The sequence below is a fragment of the Halictus rubicundus genome, chromosome 4 (assembly GCF_050948215.1).
Source record: "Halictus rubicundus isolate RS-2024b chromosome 4, iyHalRubi1_principal, whole genome shotgun sequence".
NCBI classification, from domain to species: Eukaryota; Metazoa; Arthropoda; class Insecta; order Hymenoptera; family Halictidae; genus Halictus; species Halictus rubicundus.
Genome location: NC_135152.1, coordinates 19,136,011 through 19,152,728, shown reverse-complemented (window position 1 = coordinate 19,152,728; position 16,718 = coordinate 19,136,011). Strand labels below are relative to the sequence as shown.

Below are 16,718 nucleotides of genomic sequence, written 5' to 3'. Positions count from 1 at the left end.
ATCCTCCGAAGAAATTGCAGAAGCTCCAGGTTGGAAATTGTCGTGCGAAACTGTAGCGGAAAATTTGTGCAATTTTGTTGGTGGCCTCGGAGACCCCGGGATACCAAGGTTAAACCCTCCCTCGCCAGCAAAGTGTCGATTGCCGAGCTAAATTAAAGAACTAGGAAGAAGGAGGAGGGCGTTCCGGATTAGTTCCACATGGTAGCTTGTGTCCGAAATAGGTTAGCAGAAATTGTAACTGTAAGATCTGTGAAACCCGAATTGAAGAAAGATAGGCTGGTAGAATGGTGGGTCCAATGTGCCAGAGTGTCGGGCCTAAAAACAGCATAAAAAGCGGACCCGGTGATCATCGGTGAGTACCGATGGCAAGCTTCGACAAGCGAGCCGAATACGAGAACGAATGCCGTGTGTCTGCGACACGGATAAGCCACGTCAAGTTGCCACCGCGTTGCGAGGACGAGACGACGCAAAGCCACCGAGATGAGACAAGAAGAAGATCACGAAGGGGACCGTGGCTGACCCGTTCGAAACTAATGCGTCTGTCCAGCGATTCGGGCACACGACGAAAATCAATCAAGTCCATTAAGGGGTTCCCGGACTGAACCGGGCCGGGCCGGGCCGGGCCGGGTCGGGCCGGACTGGCCAGCCGGGCATTATAATGCCGATACGAGGCAATGTAACGCGATACCTATGCGTCGTTGACCGACGCATTCACAGAGAGAACGAGAGAGAGAGAGAGAGAGAGAGAGAGAGAGAGAGAGAGAGAAATGACGGGACCCTCCTGCGTTATGTCATTAATGAAGATCCATTTAACTTGACGCGCTGTCGATTACGAAATTGATGACGATTCTCGGCCGCGCCCCGTCAACTGTCCTTTAACTTTCCCGCTCCGATACTGTCCTCCTATTGTAGTCCCTCTCCGATCTGTCGACGTGAACTCGACGGAATTGAATGAGAGAGGAGGAGCGAAGTTCGTGAGAGACGCACTGACGCAACGGTGCACTCGGACAACGCAGAACTGTCGGACCGCTTTACGCTTCTCGAGTGAAATATGTTGAACGTTGCACGCAACACGCATACGGAGGTTTTTCTTGAGAAATGTATCAATTGTCCACTTAACCTAGAGAACTATGCTTTCGTAACAATGATGATCAGAACATGTGAATCTTGGGACATCAACCAAATCCAACAGCAAATATAACTTTTACATTTCACTAATATTGTTTGGTCGCGAGTGTCTTTGTTGCTAGGTGGAGAGCGTTCAATTATTAGGGGTACCCATATGCAACGTCGTGTCTTGATATTTGTATGAAATTTTAGTTTCTTTCACATTTGGTATCGATCAACTAATCACGGATTGGCAATAAGCACACTGCGAACGAAATATATTAATCAATTCGATTAGTAGTCCACGAATAAGGTGGCAATGCCCTAAGCCAGGCCCGGGCCAACTTCTTCCCCGCTGCCGCTTCATGACTCCCACTACCAGTGTACCGGTTCCCCCACTATCAACTATTTTATGCTTTGTATCGCATGACCGCGTGACTGCGAAAATGCGTGCGCGCACATTTACACTCCACAGGAATTTGGTGGGGGGACCCAGCAGTAGGGGAAGGAGTCGTCTGTGGCTCGCGAGCCGCAAGTTGCCCAGGCCTGCCCTAAGCGATACCACGAATAATGTTTCCTAATGGTCGGGGGAACCAATTACTGTGTCTATATTAATTATACTTATTTTTAAAGCGTAACAAATATTAAAAAAGAGATATATAAGAGATATCTCTTTTGTAATATTCATTATGCTTTAAAAATAATTAACATGGGCAGAGAAACTGGTACCCCGACAGAAATTGGGTCCCTTACCCTAGTAATTATATTTTAATCGTTTTTTATATTTATTTTCAAGCTTTTCTAAGGTTGATGAAGATACTAATATTTCCCACAATCGATTGCAAGTTTAAGCTATTTTGAAACGAGTAGTTTCGTAACGAAACAGAGTACGACATTATGGTTCCTATAATTTGTCGTAGTTCGGTCCTGCCACTTCAGTAATTATACGAATATTCAAACAATTCTCTAGAAATTTTCACAACGAATAAATCTTCCTCGGTAACACAAAACCACATATAGATATTTTAGTATAAGTGACAAAGACACCGCTAAGATAATTATTTCTTTGATGACTCTGAAATTATCAATGGTTATAACTAAAAAGTAAAAACAAGCAAAGATCAGGCCTAATTTGTTCGTGTTAAAAAGAAACGTGAAAGAAGACGAGATTCGAAGACCCAGAAAACAAGTAGGACGTCTGAGTTAAAGCAGGCGAATGAATGATCCACTGGGAAATTGTTTAGATTAATTTAGGTGGAGCACAACGAGTCTGCAATATGAGGGGTGATAAAGTTAACGTGGAGTTGCCTTGCAACGTGCAATTTGCGTTACTCGAAGCGACTTATCAAGTCTGGTCTTCTTAATGTCGCCAATAATCGATAATTGCGAGGAGATCGAGCACAACTCATCCTATGCAGAGTTTACTGATTTATCGTGAAAACGGGCTTCACGGAACGCGATACAAGTCACAGTTCCAGCAAGAAAACACCAAATGTATAAATACAAGCTACGTTCAAATATAGGCTACTCGACAGCTAAAATATCCACCGTCATTGTATGTAGATCTAAATGTGAGTTGTAAATGACTAACGAATCACGACTTATTGATACGCGTAAAATTTGTTAAACATAACAACATTCTTTTGTTTTCCCTCCATTTTCGTCAATTAATTATTCTTATTGTGACTAAGAAAATATCTCTCAATTGTTTAAGACGGTCAACCTATATGTACAATAATAAACAATGAAGTTCCATTAATCCATCTCTTAAACATTGAAGATTACTGGAATAATTATCATTGCCTCGAAAATTAGCTCTCGCTTAAAATAGTTGCAAGGCTTTTGCCGCAGCTTCCAAAAAATTGACACAGTAGACGCAGATCTACATTTACATTTGTAAACAAGAAATTTTAAATGTGCACAACATACTTTCGAGTGCTGTAAACTTTCGAGAAAGAATTTCATGCTCGCGCCAATATGTTCCGTTCCCATATAAAACTCGACAACCGGAGCGTTGTCTATTTTTAACTGCGTTATGCGTGTGTCAATTGCTTAACCGCTGGTTGTCGCGGGGGAATGTAACACACATTCTTGATGATGATGCACCTGATAACCAACCACGTGTGCGTGACGTTAATACGTCTGTACGCAGATTCAAAGATTCAGATTGATCAGCTTGTTGAGATCTTTCTGTCAAGAACTCGTTCTTCCAGTTATCGTCTGTTTAACTTCACTAGTTGGACACTGGATATTTTTGCTCTTGAACAATTGCCACTCCAAATGATCGCCAACAATTATTAAACTCGAACGATTAACTTGTCTGCGTCAATTGCAAGGGACGATAGCTACTCTCTATATATGTCGCCAGGACGTGGATGATAAATGTCGCGGAATTATCCCCACTACCGCGGGGAGGAGTGTGAACATAACACGGCTCGGTGTTGCTGACATATATCGCGAATTCTCTTCAATTCTTTCAATCTTCTTACTGTTTCAAATTCAATAAAATAATTTAAATAAAAACAGAGGATTCGACTCGAATTTCATACGAATATATGCAATTCAAATATTTAATATTCGATTCTATTAACGCGTCTGTAGACCACGATGATAAAAAGAAAATGGGAAAACGAAACCAGAGGAATATTTATAAAAAGATTGAACGATCAAAGATGGAGAAGACGAAACTAAAAGATCCGACAACGATAAAGACGACGATGTCGATGAAGCGGAAATAAGTGTACCATTTGCTATCAATTTAGCTACAACAATGAAATGTTATTTCGTTGCTGTCGTTCAGATTGTTAGGTGCGCCCTATTCGGCAATTATTGTGTAGCTTTTAGATTACGATTGCCAACGTCGCGACTGCTATTGCCCAAGGTGTGTGCAATAGAGGTCAAACTCATCTGTTGTTTGTTTATTATTTCCGATAAATACAAACAGTTGGACAATTTATGTTTGTAAACAATTTTTATTCGGAATAAATATTTCCTCTTCCATTCTGATTTTATTACACTTACAGCTTGACTCTTTGAACTAAAATGACGTCTCAGAGATGGCACAGATTCTAAATCTTTGATGATGAACCTTTGAGAATCATTGATTTTGAAGCACTACAACTGGTTTTCTCTTCCATCGACGCGTATTTAGATCGCCAGACGAAACGAACGTCGGAATTAAATAGTCTGGGGTTAATCGGCCGCCATTACTCACTAGCCTTCGCTCGAAAATTTTAAATATTCTCGCTATAAATTTCCCGTCGGCACTGATTTCAATCAACCCACTTTCGAGAGGGTAAATAAGACTGTTCGCGAGACTCCGAGCGACAGAAGAAGGTGCGAAAGATCATTAATAAGCATCTCGTTCCCTATGGACGCGGTCGTTGAAAAGGGGGCCGTGAGAGCTACGATGGGGCTTCATTAATAATAATTTCGAAGAATGGAACGTGGCACCGGGCTCCGGACCCCCCTCGATTTGACTAATACCGATCGACAACAGCGTTGACCTGATCCGGGGTTAATAGTTCCCGAGGCAGTCTCTTCGCGACAAAGGTATTAAACACGAGCTGCTGCGTTGAACGGAACTTCATATATCATCCTTTCGGCTGCGAGATCCGGCTGGTTCGCGCGGCTCCGTTCATTTCGCGTTATAACCCGACAAGAAAATGAGCGGCACTGTTCGCGAACCGCGATACACGAGGCTAGATAATTGCTTTATTTTTTCGTTTTTTTTTTTCTTTTCTTCTGAACCGGCGAAACCAACGGCAACAGGTAACAAGATTATCCTTTCGCTTCGATAATCGCAGAACCGTCGGTGGATTTAGCAATCGCTAAATTGCGCGCGGCTTTCGTCGAACAATTTATTGGGGACGATAATGCGACGTGCCGTCGCCGCCGTTAAAAAGACCGCGAGCCGATGACGGTTTGTCAGATGATGCACAACGATCGTTATTCGGATGAGCAAACCCGGCCCCTGTCCCGGGATATTCCGAGCAGCTTCCACCGGTCGGAGAATCGCTCGATTTTGCATCCGTTTCTGTTTATCTCGTCCGATAGGCCGCCGTGGCCCTCCCGCTGATTTGCAATTAAGCCTTCTGCAAGATATTCATACGTTTCTCCGGGCAAAGATTAACTCGTACCGCAAGATTGTACCGATTAATGCCCCGCGTTGCGCAGGGATTCCGAAGCCAGGCCGGGCATTGTAACAACGATTGTGAGCTCGGCCGGGCAATTGCTAATTGTCCGTGTGCCGATCCCGCCGGTCGGACACCGTGTAATCATTGTAACTCTTGTTAGAGGGTTGCTTAACAAGGTGTTTAATGAATACGCCGGATTCTATTTACGTGTTCGATTTTTATCGCGGATCAAAATTTCATCGGTGGAACGATCGGAGGACGATACGCCGCGCGGCACGGAGCGGAGCGGAGCGGCGCGAGCATTGCCAAGGGCGGGGAGCATTAACTGATACGGGTCGGAGTAATGAATGATCCGTATCTGTATCAACGATGAGGCATTTCAATAGGCAGGGGAATCGATTAGACATTCATGACCGGCTACAGATGGTACTTCGTAGAATAATGGTAATTGCTACTCGGTCACTTTCTCTGGGCTGGAAGATCCTTTATGGCGTGTGTGTATGTGTGATCACGGAAGAGTAATATTTTGAGCGTCCTCCTCGTTGGACATTGGATTCGGATTTTAGATAACGTTAATGTTTTTCTGTTTCAGGTGGAGATGCAATAACAATTGATTTGATGTTGGCCAGCGAGCTTCGTTCAACCGTGAAAATATAAAGTCTGCTACATGGTGGCTTGTTATGTATCTTTAAAAAAATTTATAAACATTCGTTGAAATACTTCTGTTTGGCTTTCCTAGGATGGCGGAAGCTAAATCGACTGTTGCTAATTTTTTCCGTGAACTTGTAGTTACTGTTAATTATTTTTAAATATGCTCTGGATTGTTAAGAAAAAGAATACACATACTGTGCGTGCCGCGCGAGAAGTCTCGCGAAAGGAATGCGGGGCTGATTGGTCAGAGTGGAAGGGGCACTAGCTGCTCCATTGGCTAAAGCGGTTGCACATACTATGCAGCGTGTGACGTCAGAGCCTAAGCATTGGCCTATTGGAGCGTCAACGGTGGGCATAGGCGGAGCAAGCGAGTGCCCTCTTTGTCCTTGTGTCGTCCCGCGAGACTTCTTGTGCACAGACAGTATGTTGTAGGTACATAAAAATTGCAGTATTTAAAAGAAATAGATTTCCAACCCGCATTTATAATTTTAGAACGTTAATTTCTTGTGGGACAAGCAGTCTGAAAATGAAAAGAACTTGAACAATGCATTCTGAAAACTGCTTTCTAAGTAAAATGGTAAAAATGTACAGGTACCAGTGAAAGCGATTTTAATTAAAGTAAAGTGTTGTCGTAAACAAATGGGTATTAGTACGAAAGCTATTGTCAAGAGTTGATCATAAGAGTTTACTTAACTTTTATGTTCAAAGAAATTCCATCGATTCTCTTTCATTTAATAGTAAAAAATGAACCGATCAGCTCTTCGTAGCTTGAATACAATTTTGTGAAAAATGTGACGTGGTTAGTTTTGCCTTGTTACGATTCAACAGCGCTATAATATGTGACACAGAAAGATGACATTTAAATTGTGTGTTGAACTGCCGGCGACTTCTATCCAATTGTCTGTATGTAGACAGCATCGCGTAAGGTTATCGTGCGACCAATTGTAAGTACAAAGTTATGTAAGAAACTTCAACTTGGACAGAGAATGGTTCTCATGACGTATTTGTTATATATATTCAATCTTTAGCTAAGAAACAATTTTAATAAATAACGGAATAAAATAAATAACGAAAGGAAAAGGATGTACGGTGCAATAACAAATTAACAATTTCGAGTTGAAATCAGATAAAATGAAAACACATTTTTTTTTTATTAATAAGAACTGATTATAATACTGATATCTGAAAAAAGTTACGAAAGAAATCCTCACAAAAGGATAGGGTGAGGGACCCAATTACTGTGCCTGTATTAATTATACCTATTGTTAAAGCATAACGAATATTAAAAAGGAGATATCAAATTTTGTTTCATTCAAATCGGTTAATGTGTATGTTATATATCTCTTTTTTTTTTAAATATTCATCATGCTTTAAAAACAAGTATAATTAACATAGGCAGAGTAATTGGTACCCCCACGGTAGTGGGGTTCCTTACCCTACTTAACATATTACTCGACTGCGGATTTAAATGAAGATGCATTAATTGCAAGATGCAGGAGCTAGCACTAATTTATTTCTGGTCTCGATCATTTTCATAAGCCGGAACTAATCAGGATTTTTAAATTCTCCAAATGTTTTCACTGTTTCTCATTCGACCGTTTGTTTTTTGGCATAAATACGTAAAATCCGCAGTCCGCTTTATAACATTATCTCACGCAGAAAGCGAAAAGAAAGAGATAGATAGACCGTAAAAGTTAATGTACATACCTCGAAGGCATAAACTATGAAAAGAAATGAAACAGTAAAGAATTATCATAGTAAAAACGCGTAGAAATTATAAAGCATGCGGTGCCAGGGTATTAATATAGAAATGAAATAGTAAAAATAGAGCGGCGAACGGACGAGCAAACTAAAACGAGTTAATGGGCGAAACGAGCCAATGAACTATAATGAACCCAGTGCCAAACCAATGAAATAGAGTGATTCTATGAGCTACAATGAGCATCCTTTTAGCCGTTTAGATATTGCGATACCCTAAAATACTCTTCATTCTTTTCAAGAATGCATCTCTGTGTGTTCATCAGTGCCGCAAAGTAAACGTGACAAATCTTTACAGTCGTTCAAGTTGTGAAATACGGACTCCAAACGAAAAAATATTTTCACATTTCTTGCAATATTATTCCAATAAATAATTCAGTTATAACATGGAACGAGATCATGTATAGAGAGTTCTGGGTAATGCTTAAATAAATTTATCTAGAAAAAGTTTACGTCTTCATTAGAATCTTAGATGAATATGACGTGACAAAATTGTTTTCAATCATTTCTTGTACCTCCGTCGTTTCGTGCGGATCAAATTCTCCTGAACTCGAGGTTCATCTAGCAATCCAGGCACGATCTCCTCCATCATAATTAAAACATTTACATATCTAAACACACACCGAGAGAAAGAGAGAGAGAGAGAGAGAGAGAGAGAGAGAGAGAGAGAGAGAGAGAGAGCAAGCGTTTACTATCCCGTTGTTCAATTACTCCGGCGGCTCGGAGTAATTGCCAGTTTAGCATGTAAATAACGAAACGATCCCGAGCGTTCCCGTTCTAAACGTTGATCGGCATTCTTTCGGCATTAATTTCATTTGAGTTACCTACGTCCGGGATATTTCAATTAAAAGCGGTAGACCAATCATCAGTCGCCCAGCACGCACCGTGCTCTATCGCGTGGGCGTTAGGAGCTGCGGTTGCTGCAGGGGTTCCCGGGTTTCGCTCCGCGACTATGTAATGACACGTGTTCCCCGTGCGTTCGTGTTTCGCCTTCAATTATCTTACATCGGCCCGAATAAATTACCTTTGTTCCAGCAGGCGTTCCTTTGATCGGGCGAACGATGCTCGCCGGGGCTTTTCCCGTCGAACGGTACACAACAGGCTCGGGCCTGGGACGGGCCCCGTCCGACTGTCGCGAGCACGCACGCGACTGATTTGTTGGACGGACGAATCCGACCAGGGAACTTTCTTTCAATACCAATAGAAAATGCCTCGACACGGAAGATAGGGCCCGTCCCACGCACTGGCCGTGCCGACCGTAACGTGGAAATGGGTCTAGATATGAAAAAGAAATACGCGTCGAAGCTGAACAACTTTAGATAGTCGAATCGGACCGTTGCTGCGCCTTTGCCACTCCAGTTTCTGGAATCGAAGTTCCACACGAGAATAGAATGCCAGGTTTTCGTATGGAAATTTTGGTCGGTCCTATGGAATGGAACGCAAGTGGATACGGAGATCGTATTTGTCTTTCTTTGGGATTTTTCACGCGAGTTCGCCGAAACTGGCCGCTGATCATTTTTACTCGAAAAAAGAAAAATAAGTATTCATAACATAACGTTTATTTTGTGGTTATAATGATTAGAAATTCTGCATTGTTCGGAATTTCCTAGAAAAAAAGATAGTTTATATTTATTATATGCCTATGCTTTTCTCCATGATATATGTTCAAAACACGGGTCTAGCCACGGACATATATCGACCAGAAGATACTAGTAGAAAAGGACAGCTAGAGGTCTCGGTTCATGGCCCCTCACGGGGTATACCCCGCGGCAGTGGGGATAGTTCTGGGACTTTTATCGGCTAGGCATTTCGGACATATATAGAGTAAATACTGTATATATAAACTACAACGAAATAGAATTTTATTTCGGTTTAGAGGAAATTAATAACATACATATGACTCGATATTGTAGGGCAAGGGGTTAGGCGACTTTGAAAGTTCGAAATTGATGGAAGAACAATAATCTTTCATTTTCACCCAAGAATAATCGATACAAAATCTTGTACAAAAGGGTAAGCTAAAATAAATAGGAAAGACTAGATCATTCGTTAAACGAATGATATTGAAACAGATCAGACTAAATGAAAATAAACAATGTAACTCAACTTATCATTCGTAATAAATCGCTTTTTGCAAAAGCACAATTTGAGACGCTGATAATTAAAACATGACACATTATTACGTTCACTGCCATGTCACCCATGTGTGGTTGACGAAATTATTTATCCAGATTTTAGAATGAATTTTTACGTTAATGTATTCATCGAACCAAATTAGATTAGGATCTATAAAATGCAACAAAGTTGGAGGAGATTACTCAATATCATACATTTAATTTTTTTCAATCTTCATTTCATCAAATAACTGACTTTGATTTTATGGAATATTTGAGGTTTCTAGTGTGTCAGTCAAAGTGTTAAGCAGATTTAGTTTTTTAGTCCGTGTAATGGAATTTTTCTGCCGGAGTGTGTTATTCATCTTACTTGTAAATACAAGATATCGACTTGAACGATCGACTAAATAATAAATGATATAATTTCAATTTTGTTAAACCTTATTGATGACCATACTGTCCACTCAATTTCACCGTCTCAGCTGTATTTGGCAATCGTCGTCAACGGTTCGAGAGACTGCACCTCAGCAATTGAAGGTTCATTTGTTTAAAAAGGGCATCGGCTGGCTAACCTCCGCGACGCGTCGCCAATTAATCAAAGGTGTTCGAACATCGGAGCTGGCAAACTCCCACGAACACGAAGAAAGATCGCCACGAGCGAGTATCGAAAAATGATATAAATCCCTGTCCAAACATTGCGGGTATCCGTGGTCGGTGACCGCAACGAGGAAGTGCCCAGGCGAGAGACACGTGAGAAACTGCGAGAGGAACGAGCGCCTCTCGAACCCCGACCGAAATCGTACCTTTGGAAAAAACCGCAGTCGTTTCGAGACATACGTGCGCAGGTACCCGGCCGTAGGTATGCGCGTATGTAGCTCGGAGGAACGTTCGTGCAGATCGACCAACACACAGAGAGAGAGAGAGAGAGAGAGAGTTCTTGAGAAGTTGCAAGCATTAGCATATCGAGATTGCGGAGCACCACGGAAACGACGCGATAATGGCTTGTACTCGCAACAAAAGTTCATTAACGAGCCCACGATGGAGATCGTGGCAGCCGGACACGCATTATTGCATGCACGTACAACTGCGATCCGGTAATACGCGGTTTAACGCGAGCACGATGCCATACGGTGGCGCGACTATCTTCGCGCGACGTGATTGTACCGTGCGAACGAATTCATTTTCCCCAGTGTTGTTCGGTCGTATCTCTCCGCGTCGCGTCGCGTCGCGTCGCTCAATTTGTATCGATTATTTAGCGACTTCGACATCCCCTTTTACTTTTTCCTCTTCCCGGCCACGGAGATCGTTCGCTTCGATCATGCGGCTTGTCGGTCCCGCAATTTGTTTCTGGTTATCTTGTTACGCGAGTAAACACTAGGGTGGACCTTAGTTGCTCTTGTGCAAAATTTTTTTTTTAATTCATTTGATGCGACCCTTGCAATCTGTTCTACTCGGTAAAAAACTAATTCCCACCAAATTTCAAGTCGATCGGACAAAGGGAAGACGTGTCGCAACGAGTTTGTTTATGCAAAAAATTTTAATTTTGCGAAAAATGAAAAAGTACACATTTTTTCAATCCCACTGGTCATTAAACACTATTTTAATGTAATATTCTTATTATATCAAAGCAAAAATTAAATTGTTTAATGAATTTGTTTAAGCAAAATTTTTAATATTTATTTTTTAAATATAAAATTTGATCTCACATTAATATAAGGAAAAGTGGAAAAAGACAGTTAAATACTTATAATTGAATATTTTGTTTATAGGCCTAATTATAATAAGAGTATAAATAATTTTTAAAAATCTGTACTTAATGTTGTTTTATCAATTTTTGGGTATTTTTCCCTATAATCGGTTACAATTTGTAATATGAATTGTTTTTCTTCTTCGTTTTTGCATAACGTTAAATTATAATCTTTCATTAATTTTACTGCTCTTTCTGCAACGTCATTCACAACTTCTAATTTTGTTATAATACCTATCGCTTCGATATAATTATTATTAGTTTCCCATAGTGCTGGATCAATTAAAAGAAAATCTGAATTTATATTGAACCGTTTGAAAAAATTATTTGATTCAGATGATACGAAATGTTGTATTTCCAAATTCGCAAGATTTTTAATTTCTATAGTCGTTGTCATGTATCTCTTATAATTATTATTATTGTTTACATTTTGTAGTGCTTGCACCATCGATCTTTTTGTTTCTACTGAAACTTTTTTATCAAAAAACGATAGCGCCGCATTCTCCGGTGACAAGTACCATAAATGGTTTACAATTTTTTTTAATGCCACATCGCTTATTTCTTCGTTAACATTTTTGTAATGAATTATATTTTTGATGAATTCTAGATCTACACGTGGCGCCGTAGCAGCTATTGGGGTCAAAATCCACGGCTCAATATAAATGTTAATTAGAAATACACATGTATCTCTAATGCTACTATACTCTTCCTGGTTGAGAGGAAATTCGTTTCGAAAAATAAATATTTTTAAAGTGTATATTATTTTAGCCATCCACCTCGTATGGTGAAATGCGCCAGGCATTTTGAATGAAATGCCACCCAAAGGAATCCCCCCAAGAAAAATTATTGCTAATTCTAAAAGTTCTTTGTAGTCATCTCTTGGGTGACTCATTTTTGTGTAATTTTTAAAAATTTCGATTTTTTTTTTGTATATCATTAATATGTTTCAGAACGTAATCGTCGTGCGTTCCTGGGATGTAATTATTTTTATTAATTTCAGGCCAACTATTTTGAAATTTTTTAAAAAGTTGAATATTCGGGCCTGTTGGCGACCGTTTGGCGCGCTCATAGCTCTACCCCGTAATGTAATAAACCAAAATATTGACAATATTGTTGAAACTTTCAAGTAAAATTTCTTATTATACAACCAAAAGATGATATTTTTATGTTATAACAGTAACTCTGATCATTAAAACATAAAATTTGAGTTGCATGTAAAATTAAAGGGAAATTACTGAAATTTTCAAACTTCAAACCGATTGCGACACCCTTTCCTGTTGTCCAATTGAGTTCTTCTTCTGCAGAACTTATTTTTTTTTGGATCTGGAACAGATCTAGGGGGTCGCATAAAAAAAATCAGATGGTCGAAAAATAAGGTCCACCCTAGTAAACACCCTTTGAAAAGCTCACGAACAGTCTTCGTGGCCACGATGTTCGATTAAAAATCACGAACTCTGAAGAAGGTATTTCCCTTCTTCTATTTATTCTCATAATCTGGCTTATCGTCGCGCAAAATAAAACTGTTCGCGACCATAAATAATATTACCGGTTTGTTTGCCGTTCATATTACGTTTTCAAAATCATTATTTTCGTTTCGAAGTGAACGTTTCAGGTTTACACTTCTGGTAAGATTTCTCGTATTTATTTGTGGTCTTGAAAAAGAAATGTATACAACGTTCGCATTAACGACAGTGTATTCGAAAGGTTAGAATAAGAGATGCAGATCTCTACGAAGTTACTTTAAAATCAACCAAAGCATACGTTGATTAACGAGAAATGTTCAAGCAACAATTAAATGAAAAAGGGTAGCATTTTCTGTTCATTTGTTTTATATTGACAGCGGCGCGACTTGGATAAGGGACCCAATCACTGTGTCTATATTAATTATTCTTATTTTTAAAGCATAATCAATATCAACAAAGAGATACATAACATATACGGTGAATTCTCGATACAGGTCAACTAGTAGTGGGGATAACTCTGCAACGTTTATCATCCAGTCCTTGGCGACATATACAGAGAAATCACTGTATACATTAACTGTGTAATATTCGCTATGCTTTAAAAATAAGCACAATTAATATAGGCACAGTAATTGTTACCCCCACAGTAATGGTGTCCGTTCCCCTAGAGTCTAGGGCTATAGGCCTGATAGTAAATCGCGTTTCTGATTCCCGATAAATGTCGTTCGTCTAGAAATGTCAAAGAAAGGGTATCTTATACCGTGCATGCAATAAGATCACCGCAACAAAGTAACTTCAAGTGTTCTCCGTCACGGAATTCCAGCATCATGGCCGATTTACAGCATCGCCGATCCCACCCAAGTCGCCATATTTCTTATCGACAGAAATATTCCTGCAAACTGATGCAAAAAAGAGAAGAGAAAAAAAAATATCTCACGTGCCGACACCGAAACCCAGATAAAATTACGCTGCGTTCCCATCGCCTCGTCTGCCGGAATAATAAAATAAATACTTGTTACCGGCCGACGCAAGCAAAACGTCGAATCGACCCGCGATATAAATTACATCGTGAGCGATACATACGGGGCTAATACTGTTCGTATAATTCAATCCCCCCCCCCCCCTTCACCGATGAAACACACAGAGCCCGTTCAACGAGCGAAAACTGCAGCTTTGTACCGCACTGTCCGAGAGGGAGCTCACCCTTTCTTTTCTTCTTTCCCTCCCTTTCCGTCTGTCCTCGTCTCGTTAATGCACGGTAACAGTGGGCGGACCGAGGACCCCCAAGTGCGAAAAGTTAGATGGTACGCTATTATTTTTAAGATCAATAAATATTTGTCGATTTAACTGCGCCACATCGCCTTAGGCGCCGATTTATCCCCGAAAGGATTTGCATACGCGATCGGGGGATGCGGTTTCGACGGGATCGATCGACGATGTAATTGATTTAGGGAGGCGCCTTTCGATCCGCTATAAATCACTGGATCCACCGCGCCTCTTAGGAACGTCATTTGTTATCATTAAGCCTCTCTCTTTACCCGATTCCCGGTACCACTCGGTGGCCGCGGGGTCCGAATCTATTTCACGAACCGATCACGGCCACCAACGTCTAGGATTTCGGAAGTTCCAAGATTCTCTACGGGGTGGTTCGAAACGAATTCTCCCGTTGATCGACAAAATGTTGTCTACTGGTTGGGGCATTGTCTGCGAGATCGGCAACGGTAGTACAAAGGAGATTATTACCAATTTATCAGCCTTTGATGGGAAAGGAAATCGATACGTGTTCTTCGCGTTCGGTGTGTTGGTTTCTTAAGAATAGTGTATTCGCGATAATATATTTGGAAGTAACATTATTTACTCGACTGCGGATCTTTGTGAACTTACGTACGATTTTCATTTTCCTCAGAACTACGAGGACGTGCTGGATTTATGTCTTTGCCGATCATCCTAAATGTTTATTTTTGACTCATTAATAAATAATGAGTCACTCAGGGGGCAAACCAACGAAGATATTAAAAATAGAAGATACCTACAAAAGTATTAAAGTGATTTCTCTATATGTGTCGGCAAGGCCTGGACGATAAACGTCGCGGAATTATCCCCACTACCGCGGGATATACATATAACATACACGACGCTGGCAAGACCCGTGTTGTTGACATACATCGAGAATTCACTGTACTAATAAAAGACCTCTCTCTACCACGTATGTTCTGGACTACAACGAATTGAATAATTTCCTGGAAGTCCAACCATATCGACACTGTAAAAAAATATGCAGCAAAACAAATTATATAGCAATATACTACAATATCTTGTTGATACAGAACAGCGAAAATTACAGGGCATTTTTTTTTTTTTTTGTAAATTGCATTTTAAGGAAAAAACAAAGCTAAATTGCGAGTTAAAATTATGCATACAAAATGCAAGTTCTCCATACCTAAGTTCAAAACAAAAGCCAGCCTAAAAGAGCAATTAGGGCGCGAGTAATCTAGCTTTTTAGCATTTCGACTACAATAAACTCTGTGCTGTTATTAACCCCCTATTTTCTTCGATACTCAGATTAGAATTAGCTTTTAGAGTTTTTTAGTTTATTTGTCGATTGCACGCCAGTTGAATTTCTTCGCGAGAGACAACGTTCTTCCTGGTGGAAACGGTCCCGCCCTCCGTTTCGATCCGACACCTCGCCTTCTACTTAGCCCGGCCGATTACACTGTCCAACACCAGAAAAATTTTGCGATACCTGTTGGGTGATTCTTATACACTTTGTCATCCTAAAACCGAATCTGAAAGTAGAATTGCTCCATCACGCAACGTTTTCGAAAAATTTTGGTTTTTGTAAAAATGCCCGATTTTGATACGAAACGACGTGTTACGCAAAAACTAAACACGCGAGAAAGTTCAAATTTGAGTCAAGAGATAGAGGGGACTCTCCTCTACATATTCATGTAGTCAATTATATTTTTATGGACTTCCTAATAGTTGTAAATGGTTGTTAAAGTTTGAAAATGTGCCGACGCGGGTACTTTGTACGCTCTATTTTTGTATTTATGTGAAAAATCCTTTATCTAGCAGGAATTTACTATACAGAAATGCATTCTACAGACATTTCTGGTAAAGAAACCATTCACGAAAAGTATTTGGTTCCCTTAATGTACGAGAAGGATCAGAAAATGTTAATTGACAGCGTGTGCGCGACGCGTTCGCGCCAGACGGCCATTGCAGCCTTTTCGCGACTCGCCAGGGCTGTCGCTATGCGTAGTCGACGCTGGTACCACTCAAGTATGTCTTTGCTTACTATGCTTAATTAAATACATTTTTTTTGTCTTTTTGGGTGCCAATCATTACAAAAGATTATAAAAATACGAGTTATATTCACATTTCATTGTGGAAATGCTTAATAAAGAAAATTGAATACAAAAACTTACCTATTTCTGATGTAAACAAATTTAAAATGTTTCCACCTTGCTTGACGTTTGTTCCTGGTATCCCGATTTTCAATAATAAGTGTCCAGCAGTAATCAGCAAGCATCCGCACATAAGTCTTTTCCTTTGTAACGTTTTTCCATTGTTGAAATATCTTGATGAAAGATTAATGCTGGAATTGTATTCCTTGTTTTGATTTTAAAATAATTTCGTCATGAATAGAACAAAAACAGTCCGGCTGATTTATACACTTCCGCGAGATTTTATCGATTTAATATAGAGCGATCTATGTCTTAATTATGTACTTCGATCAATA

General features: G+C 40.1%; 1 protein-coding gene across 1 annotated transcript in view; it reads right to left on the bottom strand.

Moving 5' to 3' along the window:
- The window catches only part of LOC143353716 (uncharacterized), a 224,093-nt gene that overhangs the window by 185,179 nt on the left and 22,196 nt on the right, over nt 1-16,718 (bottom strand). The gene's annotated exons all lie outside the window — the stretch shown is intronic.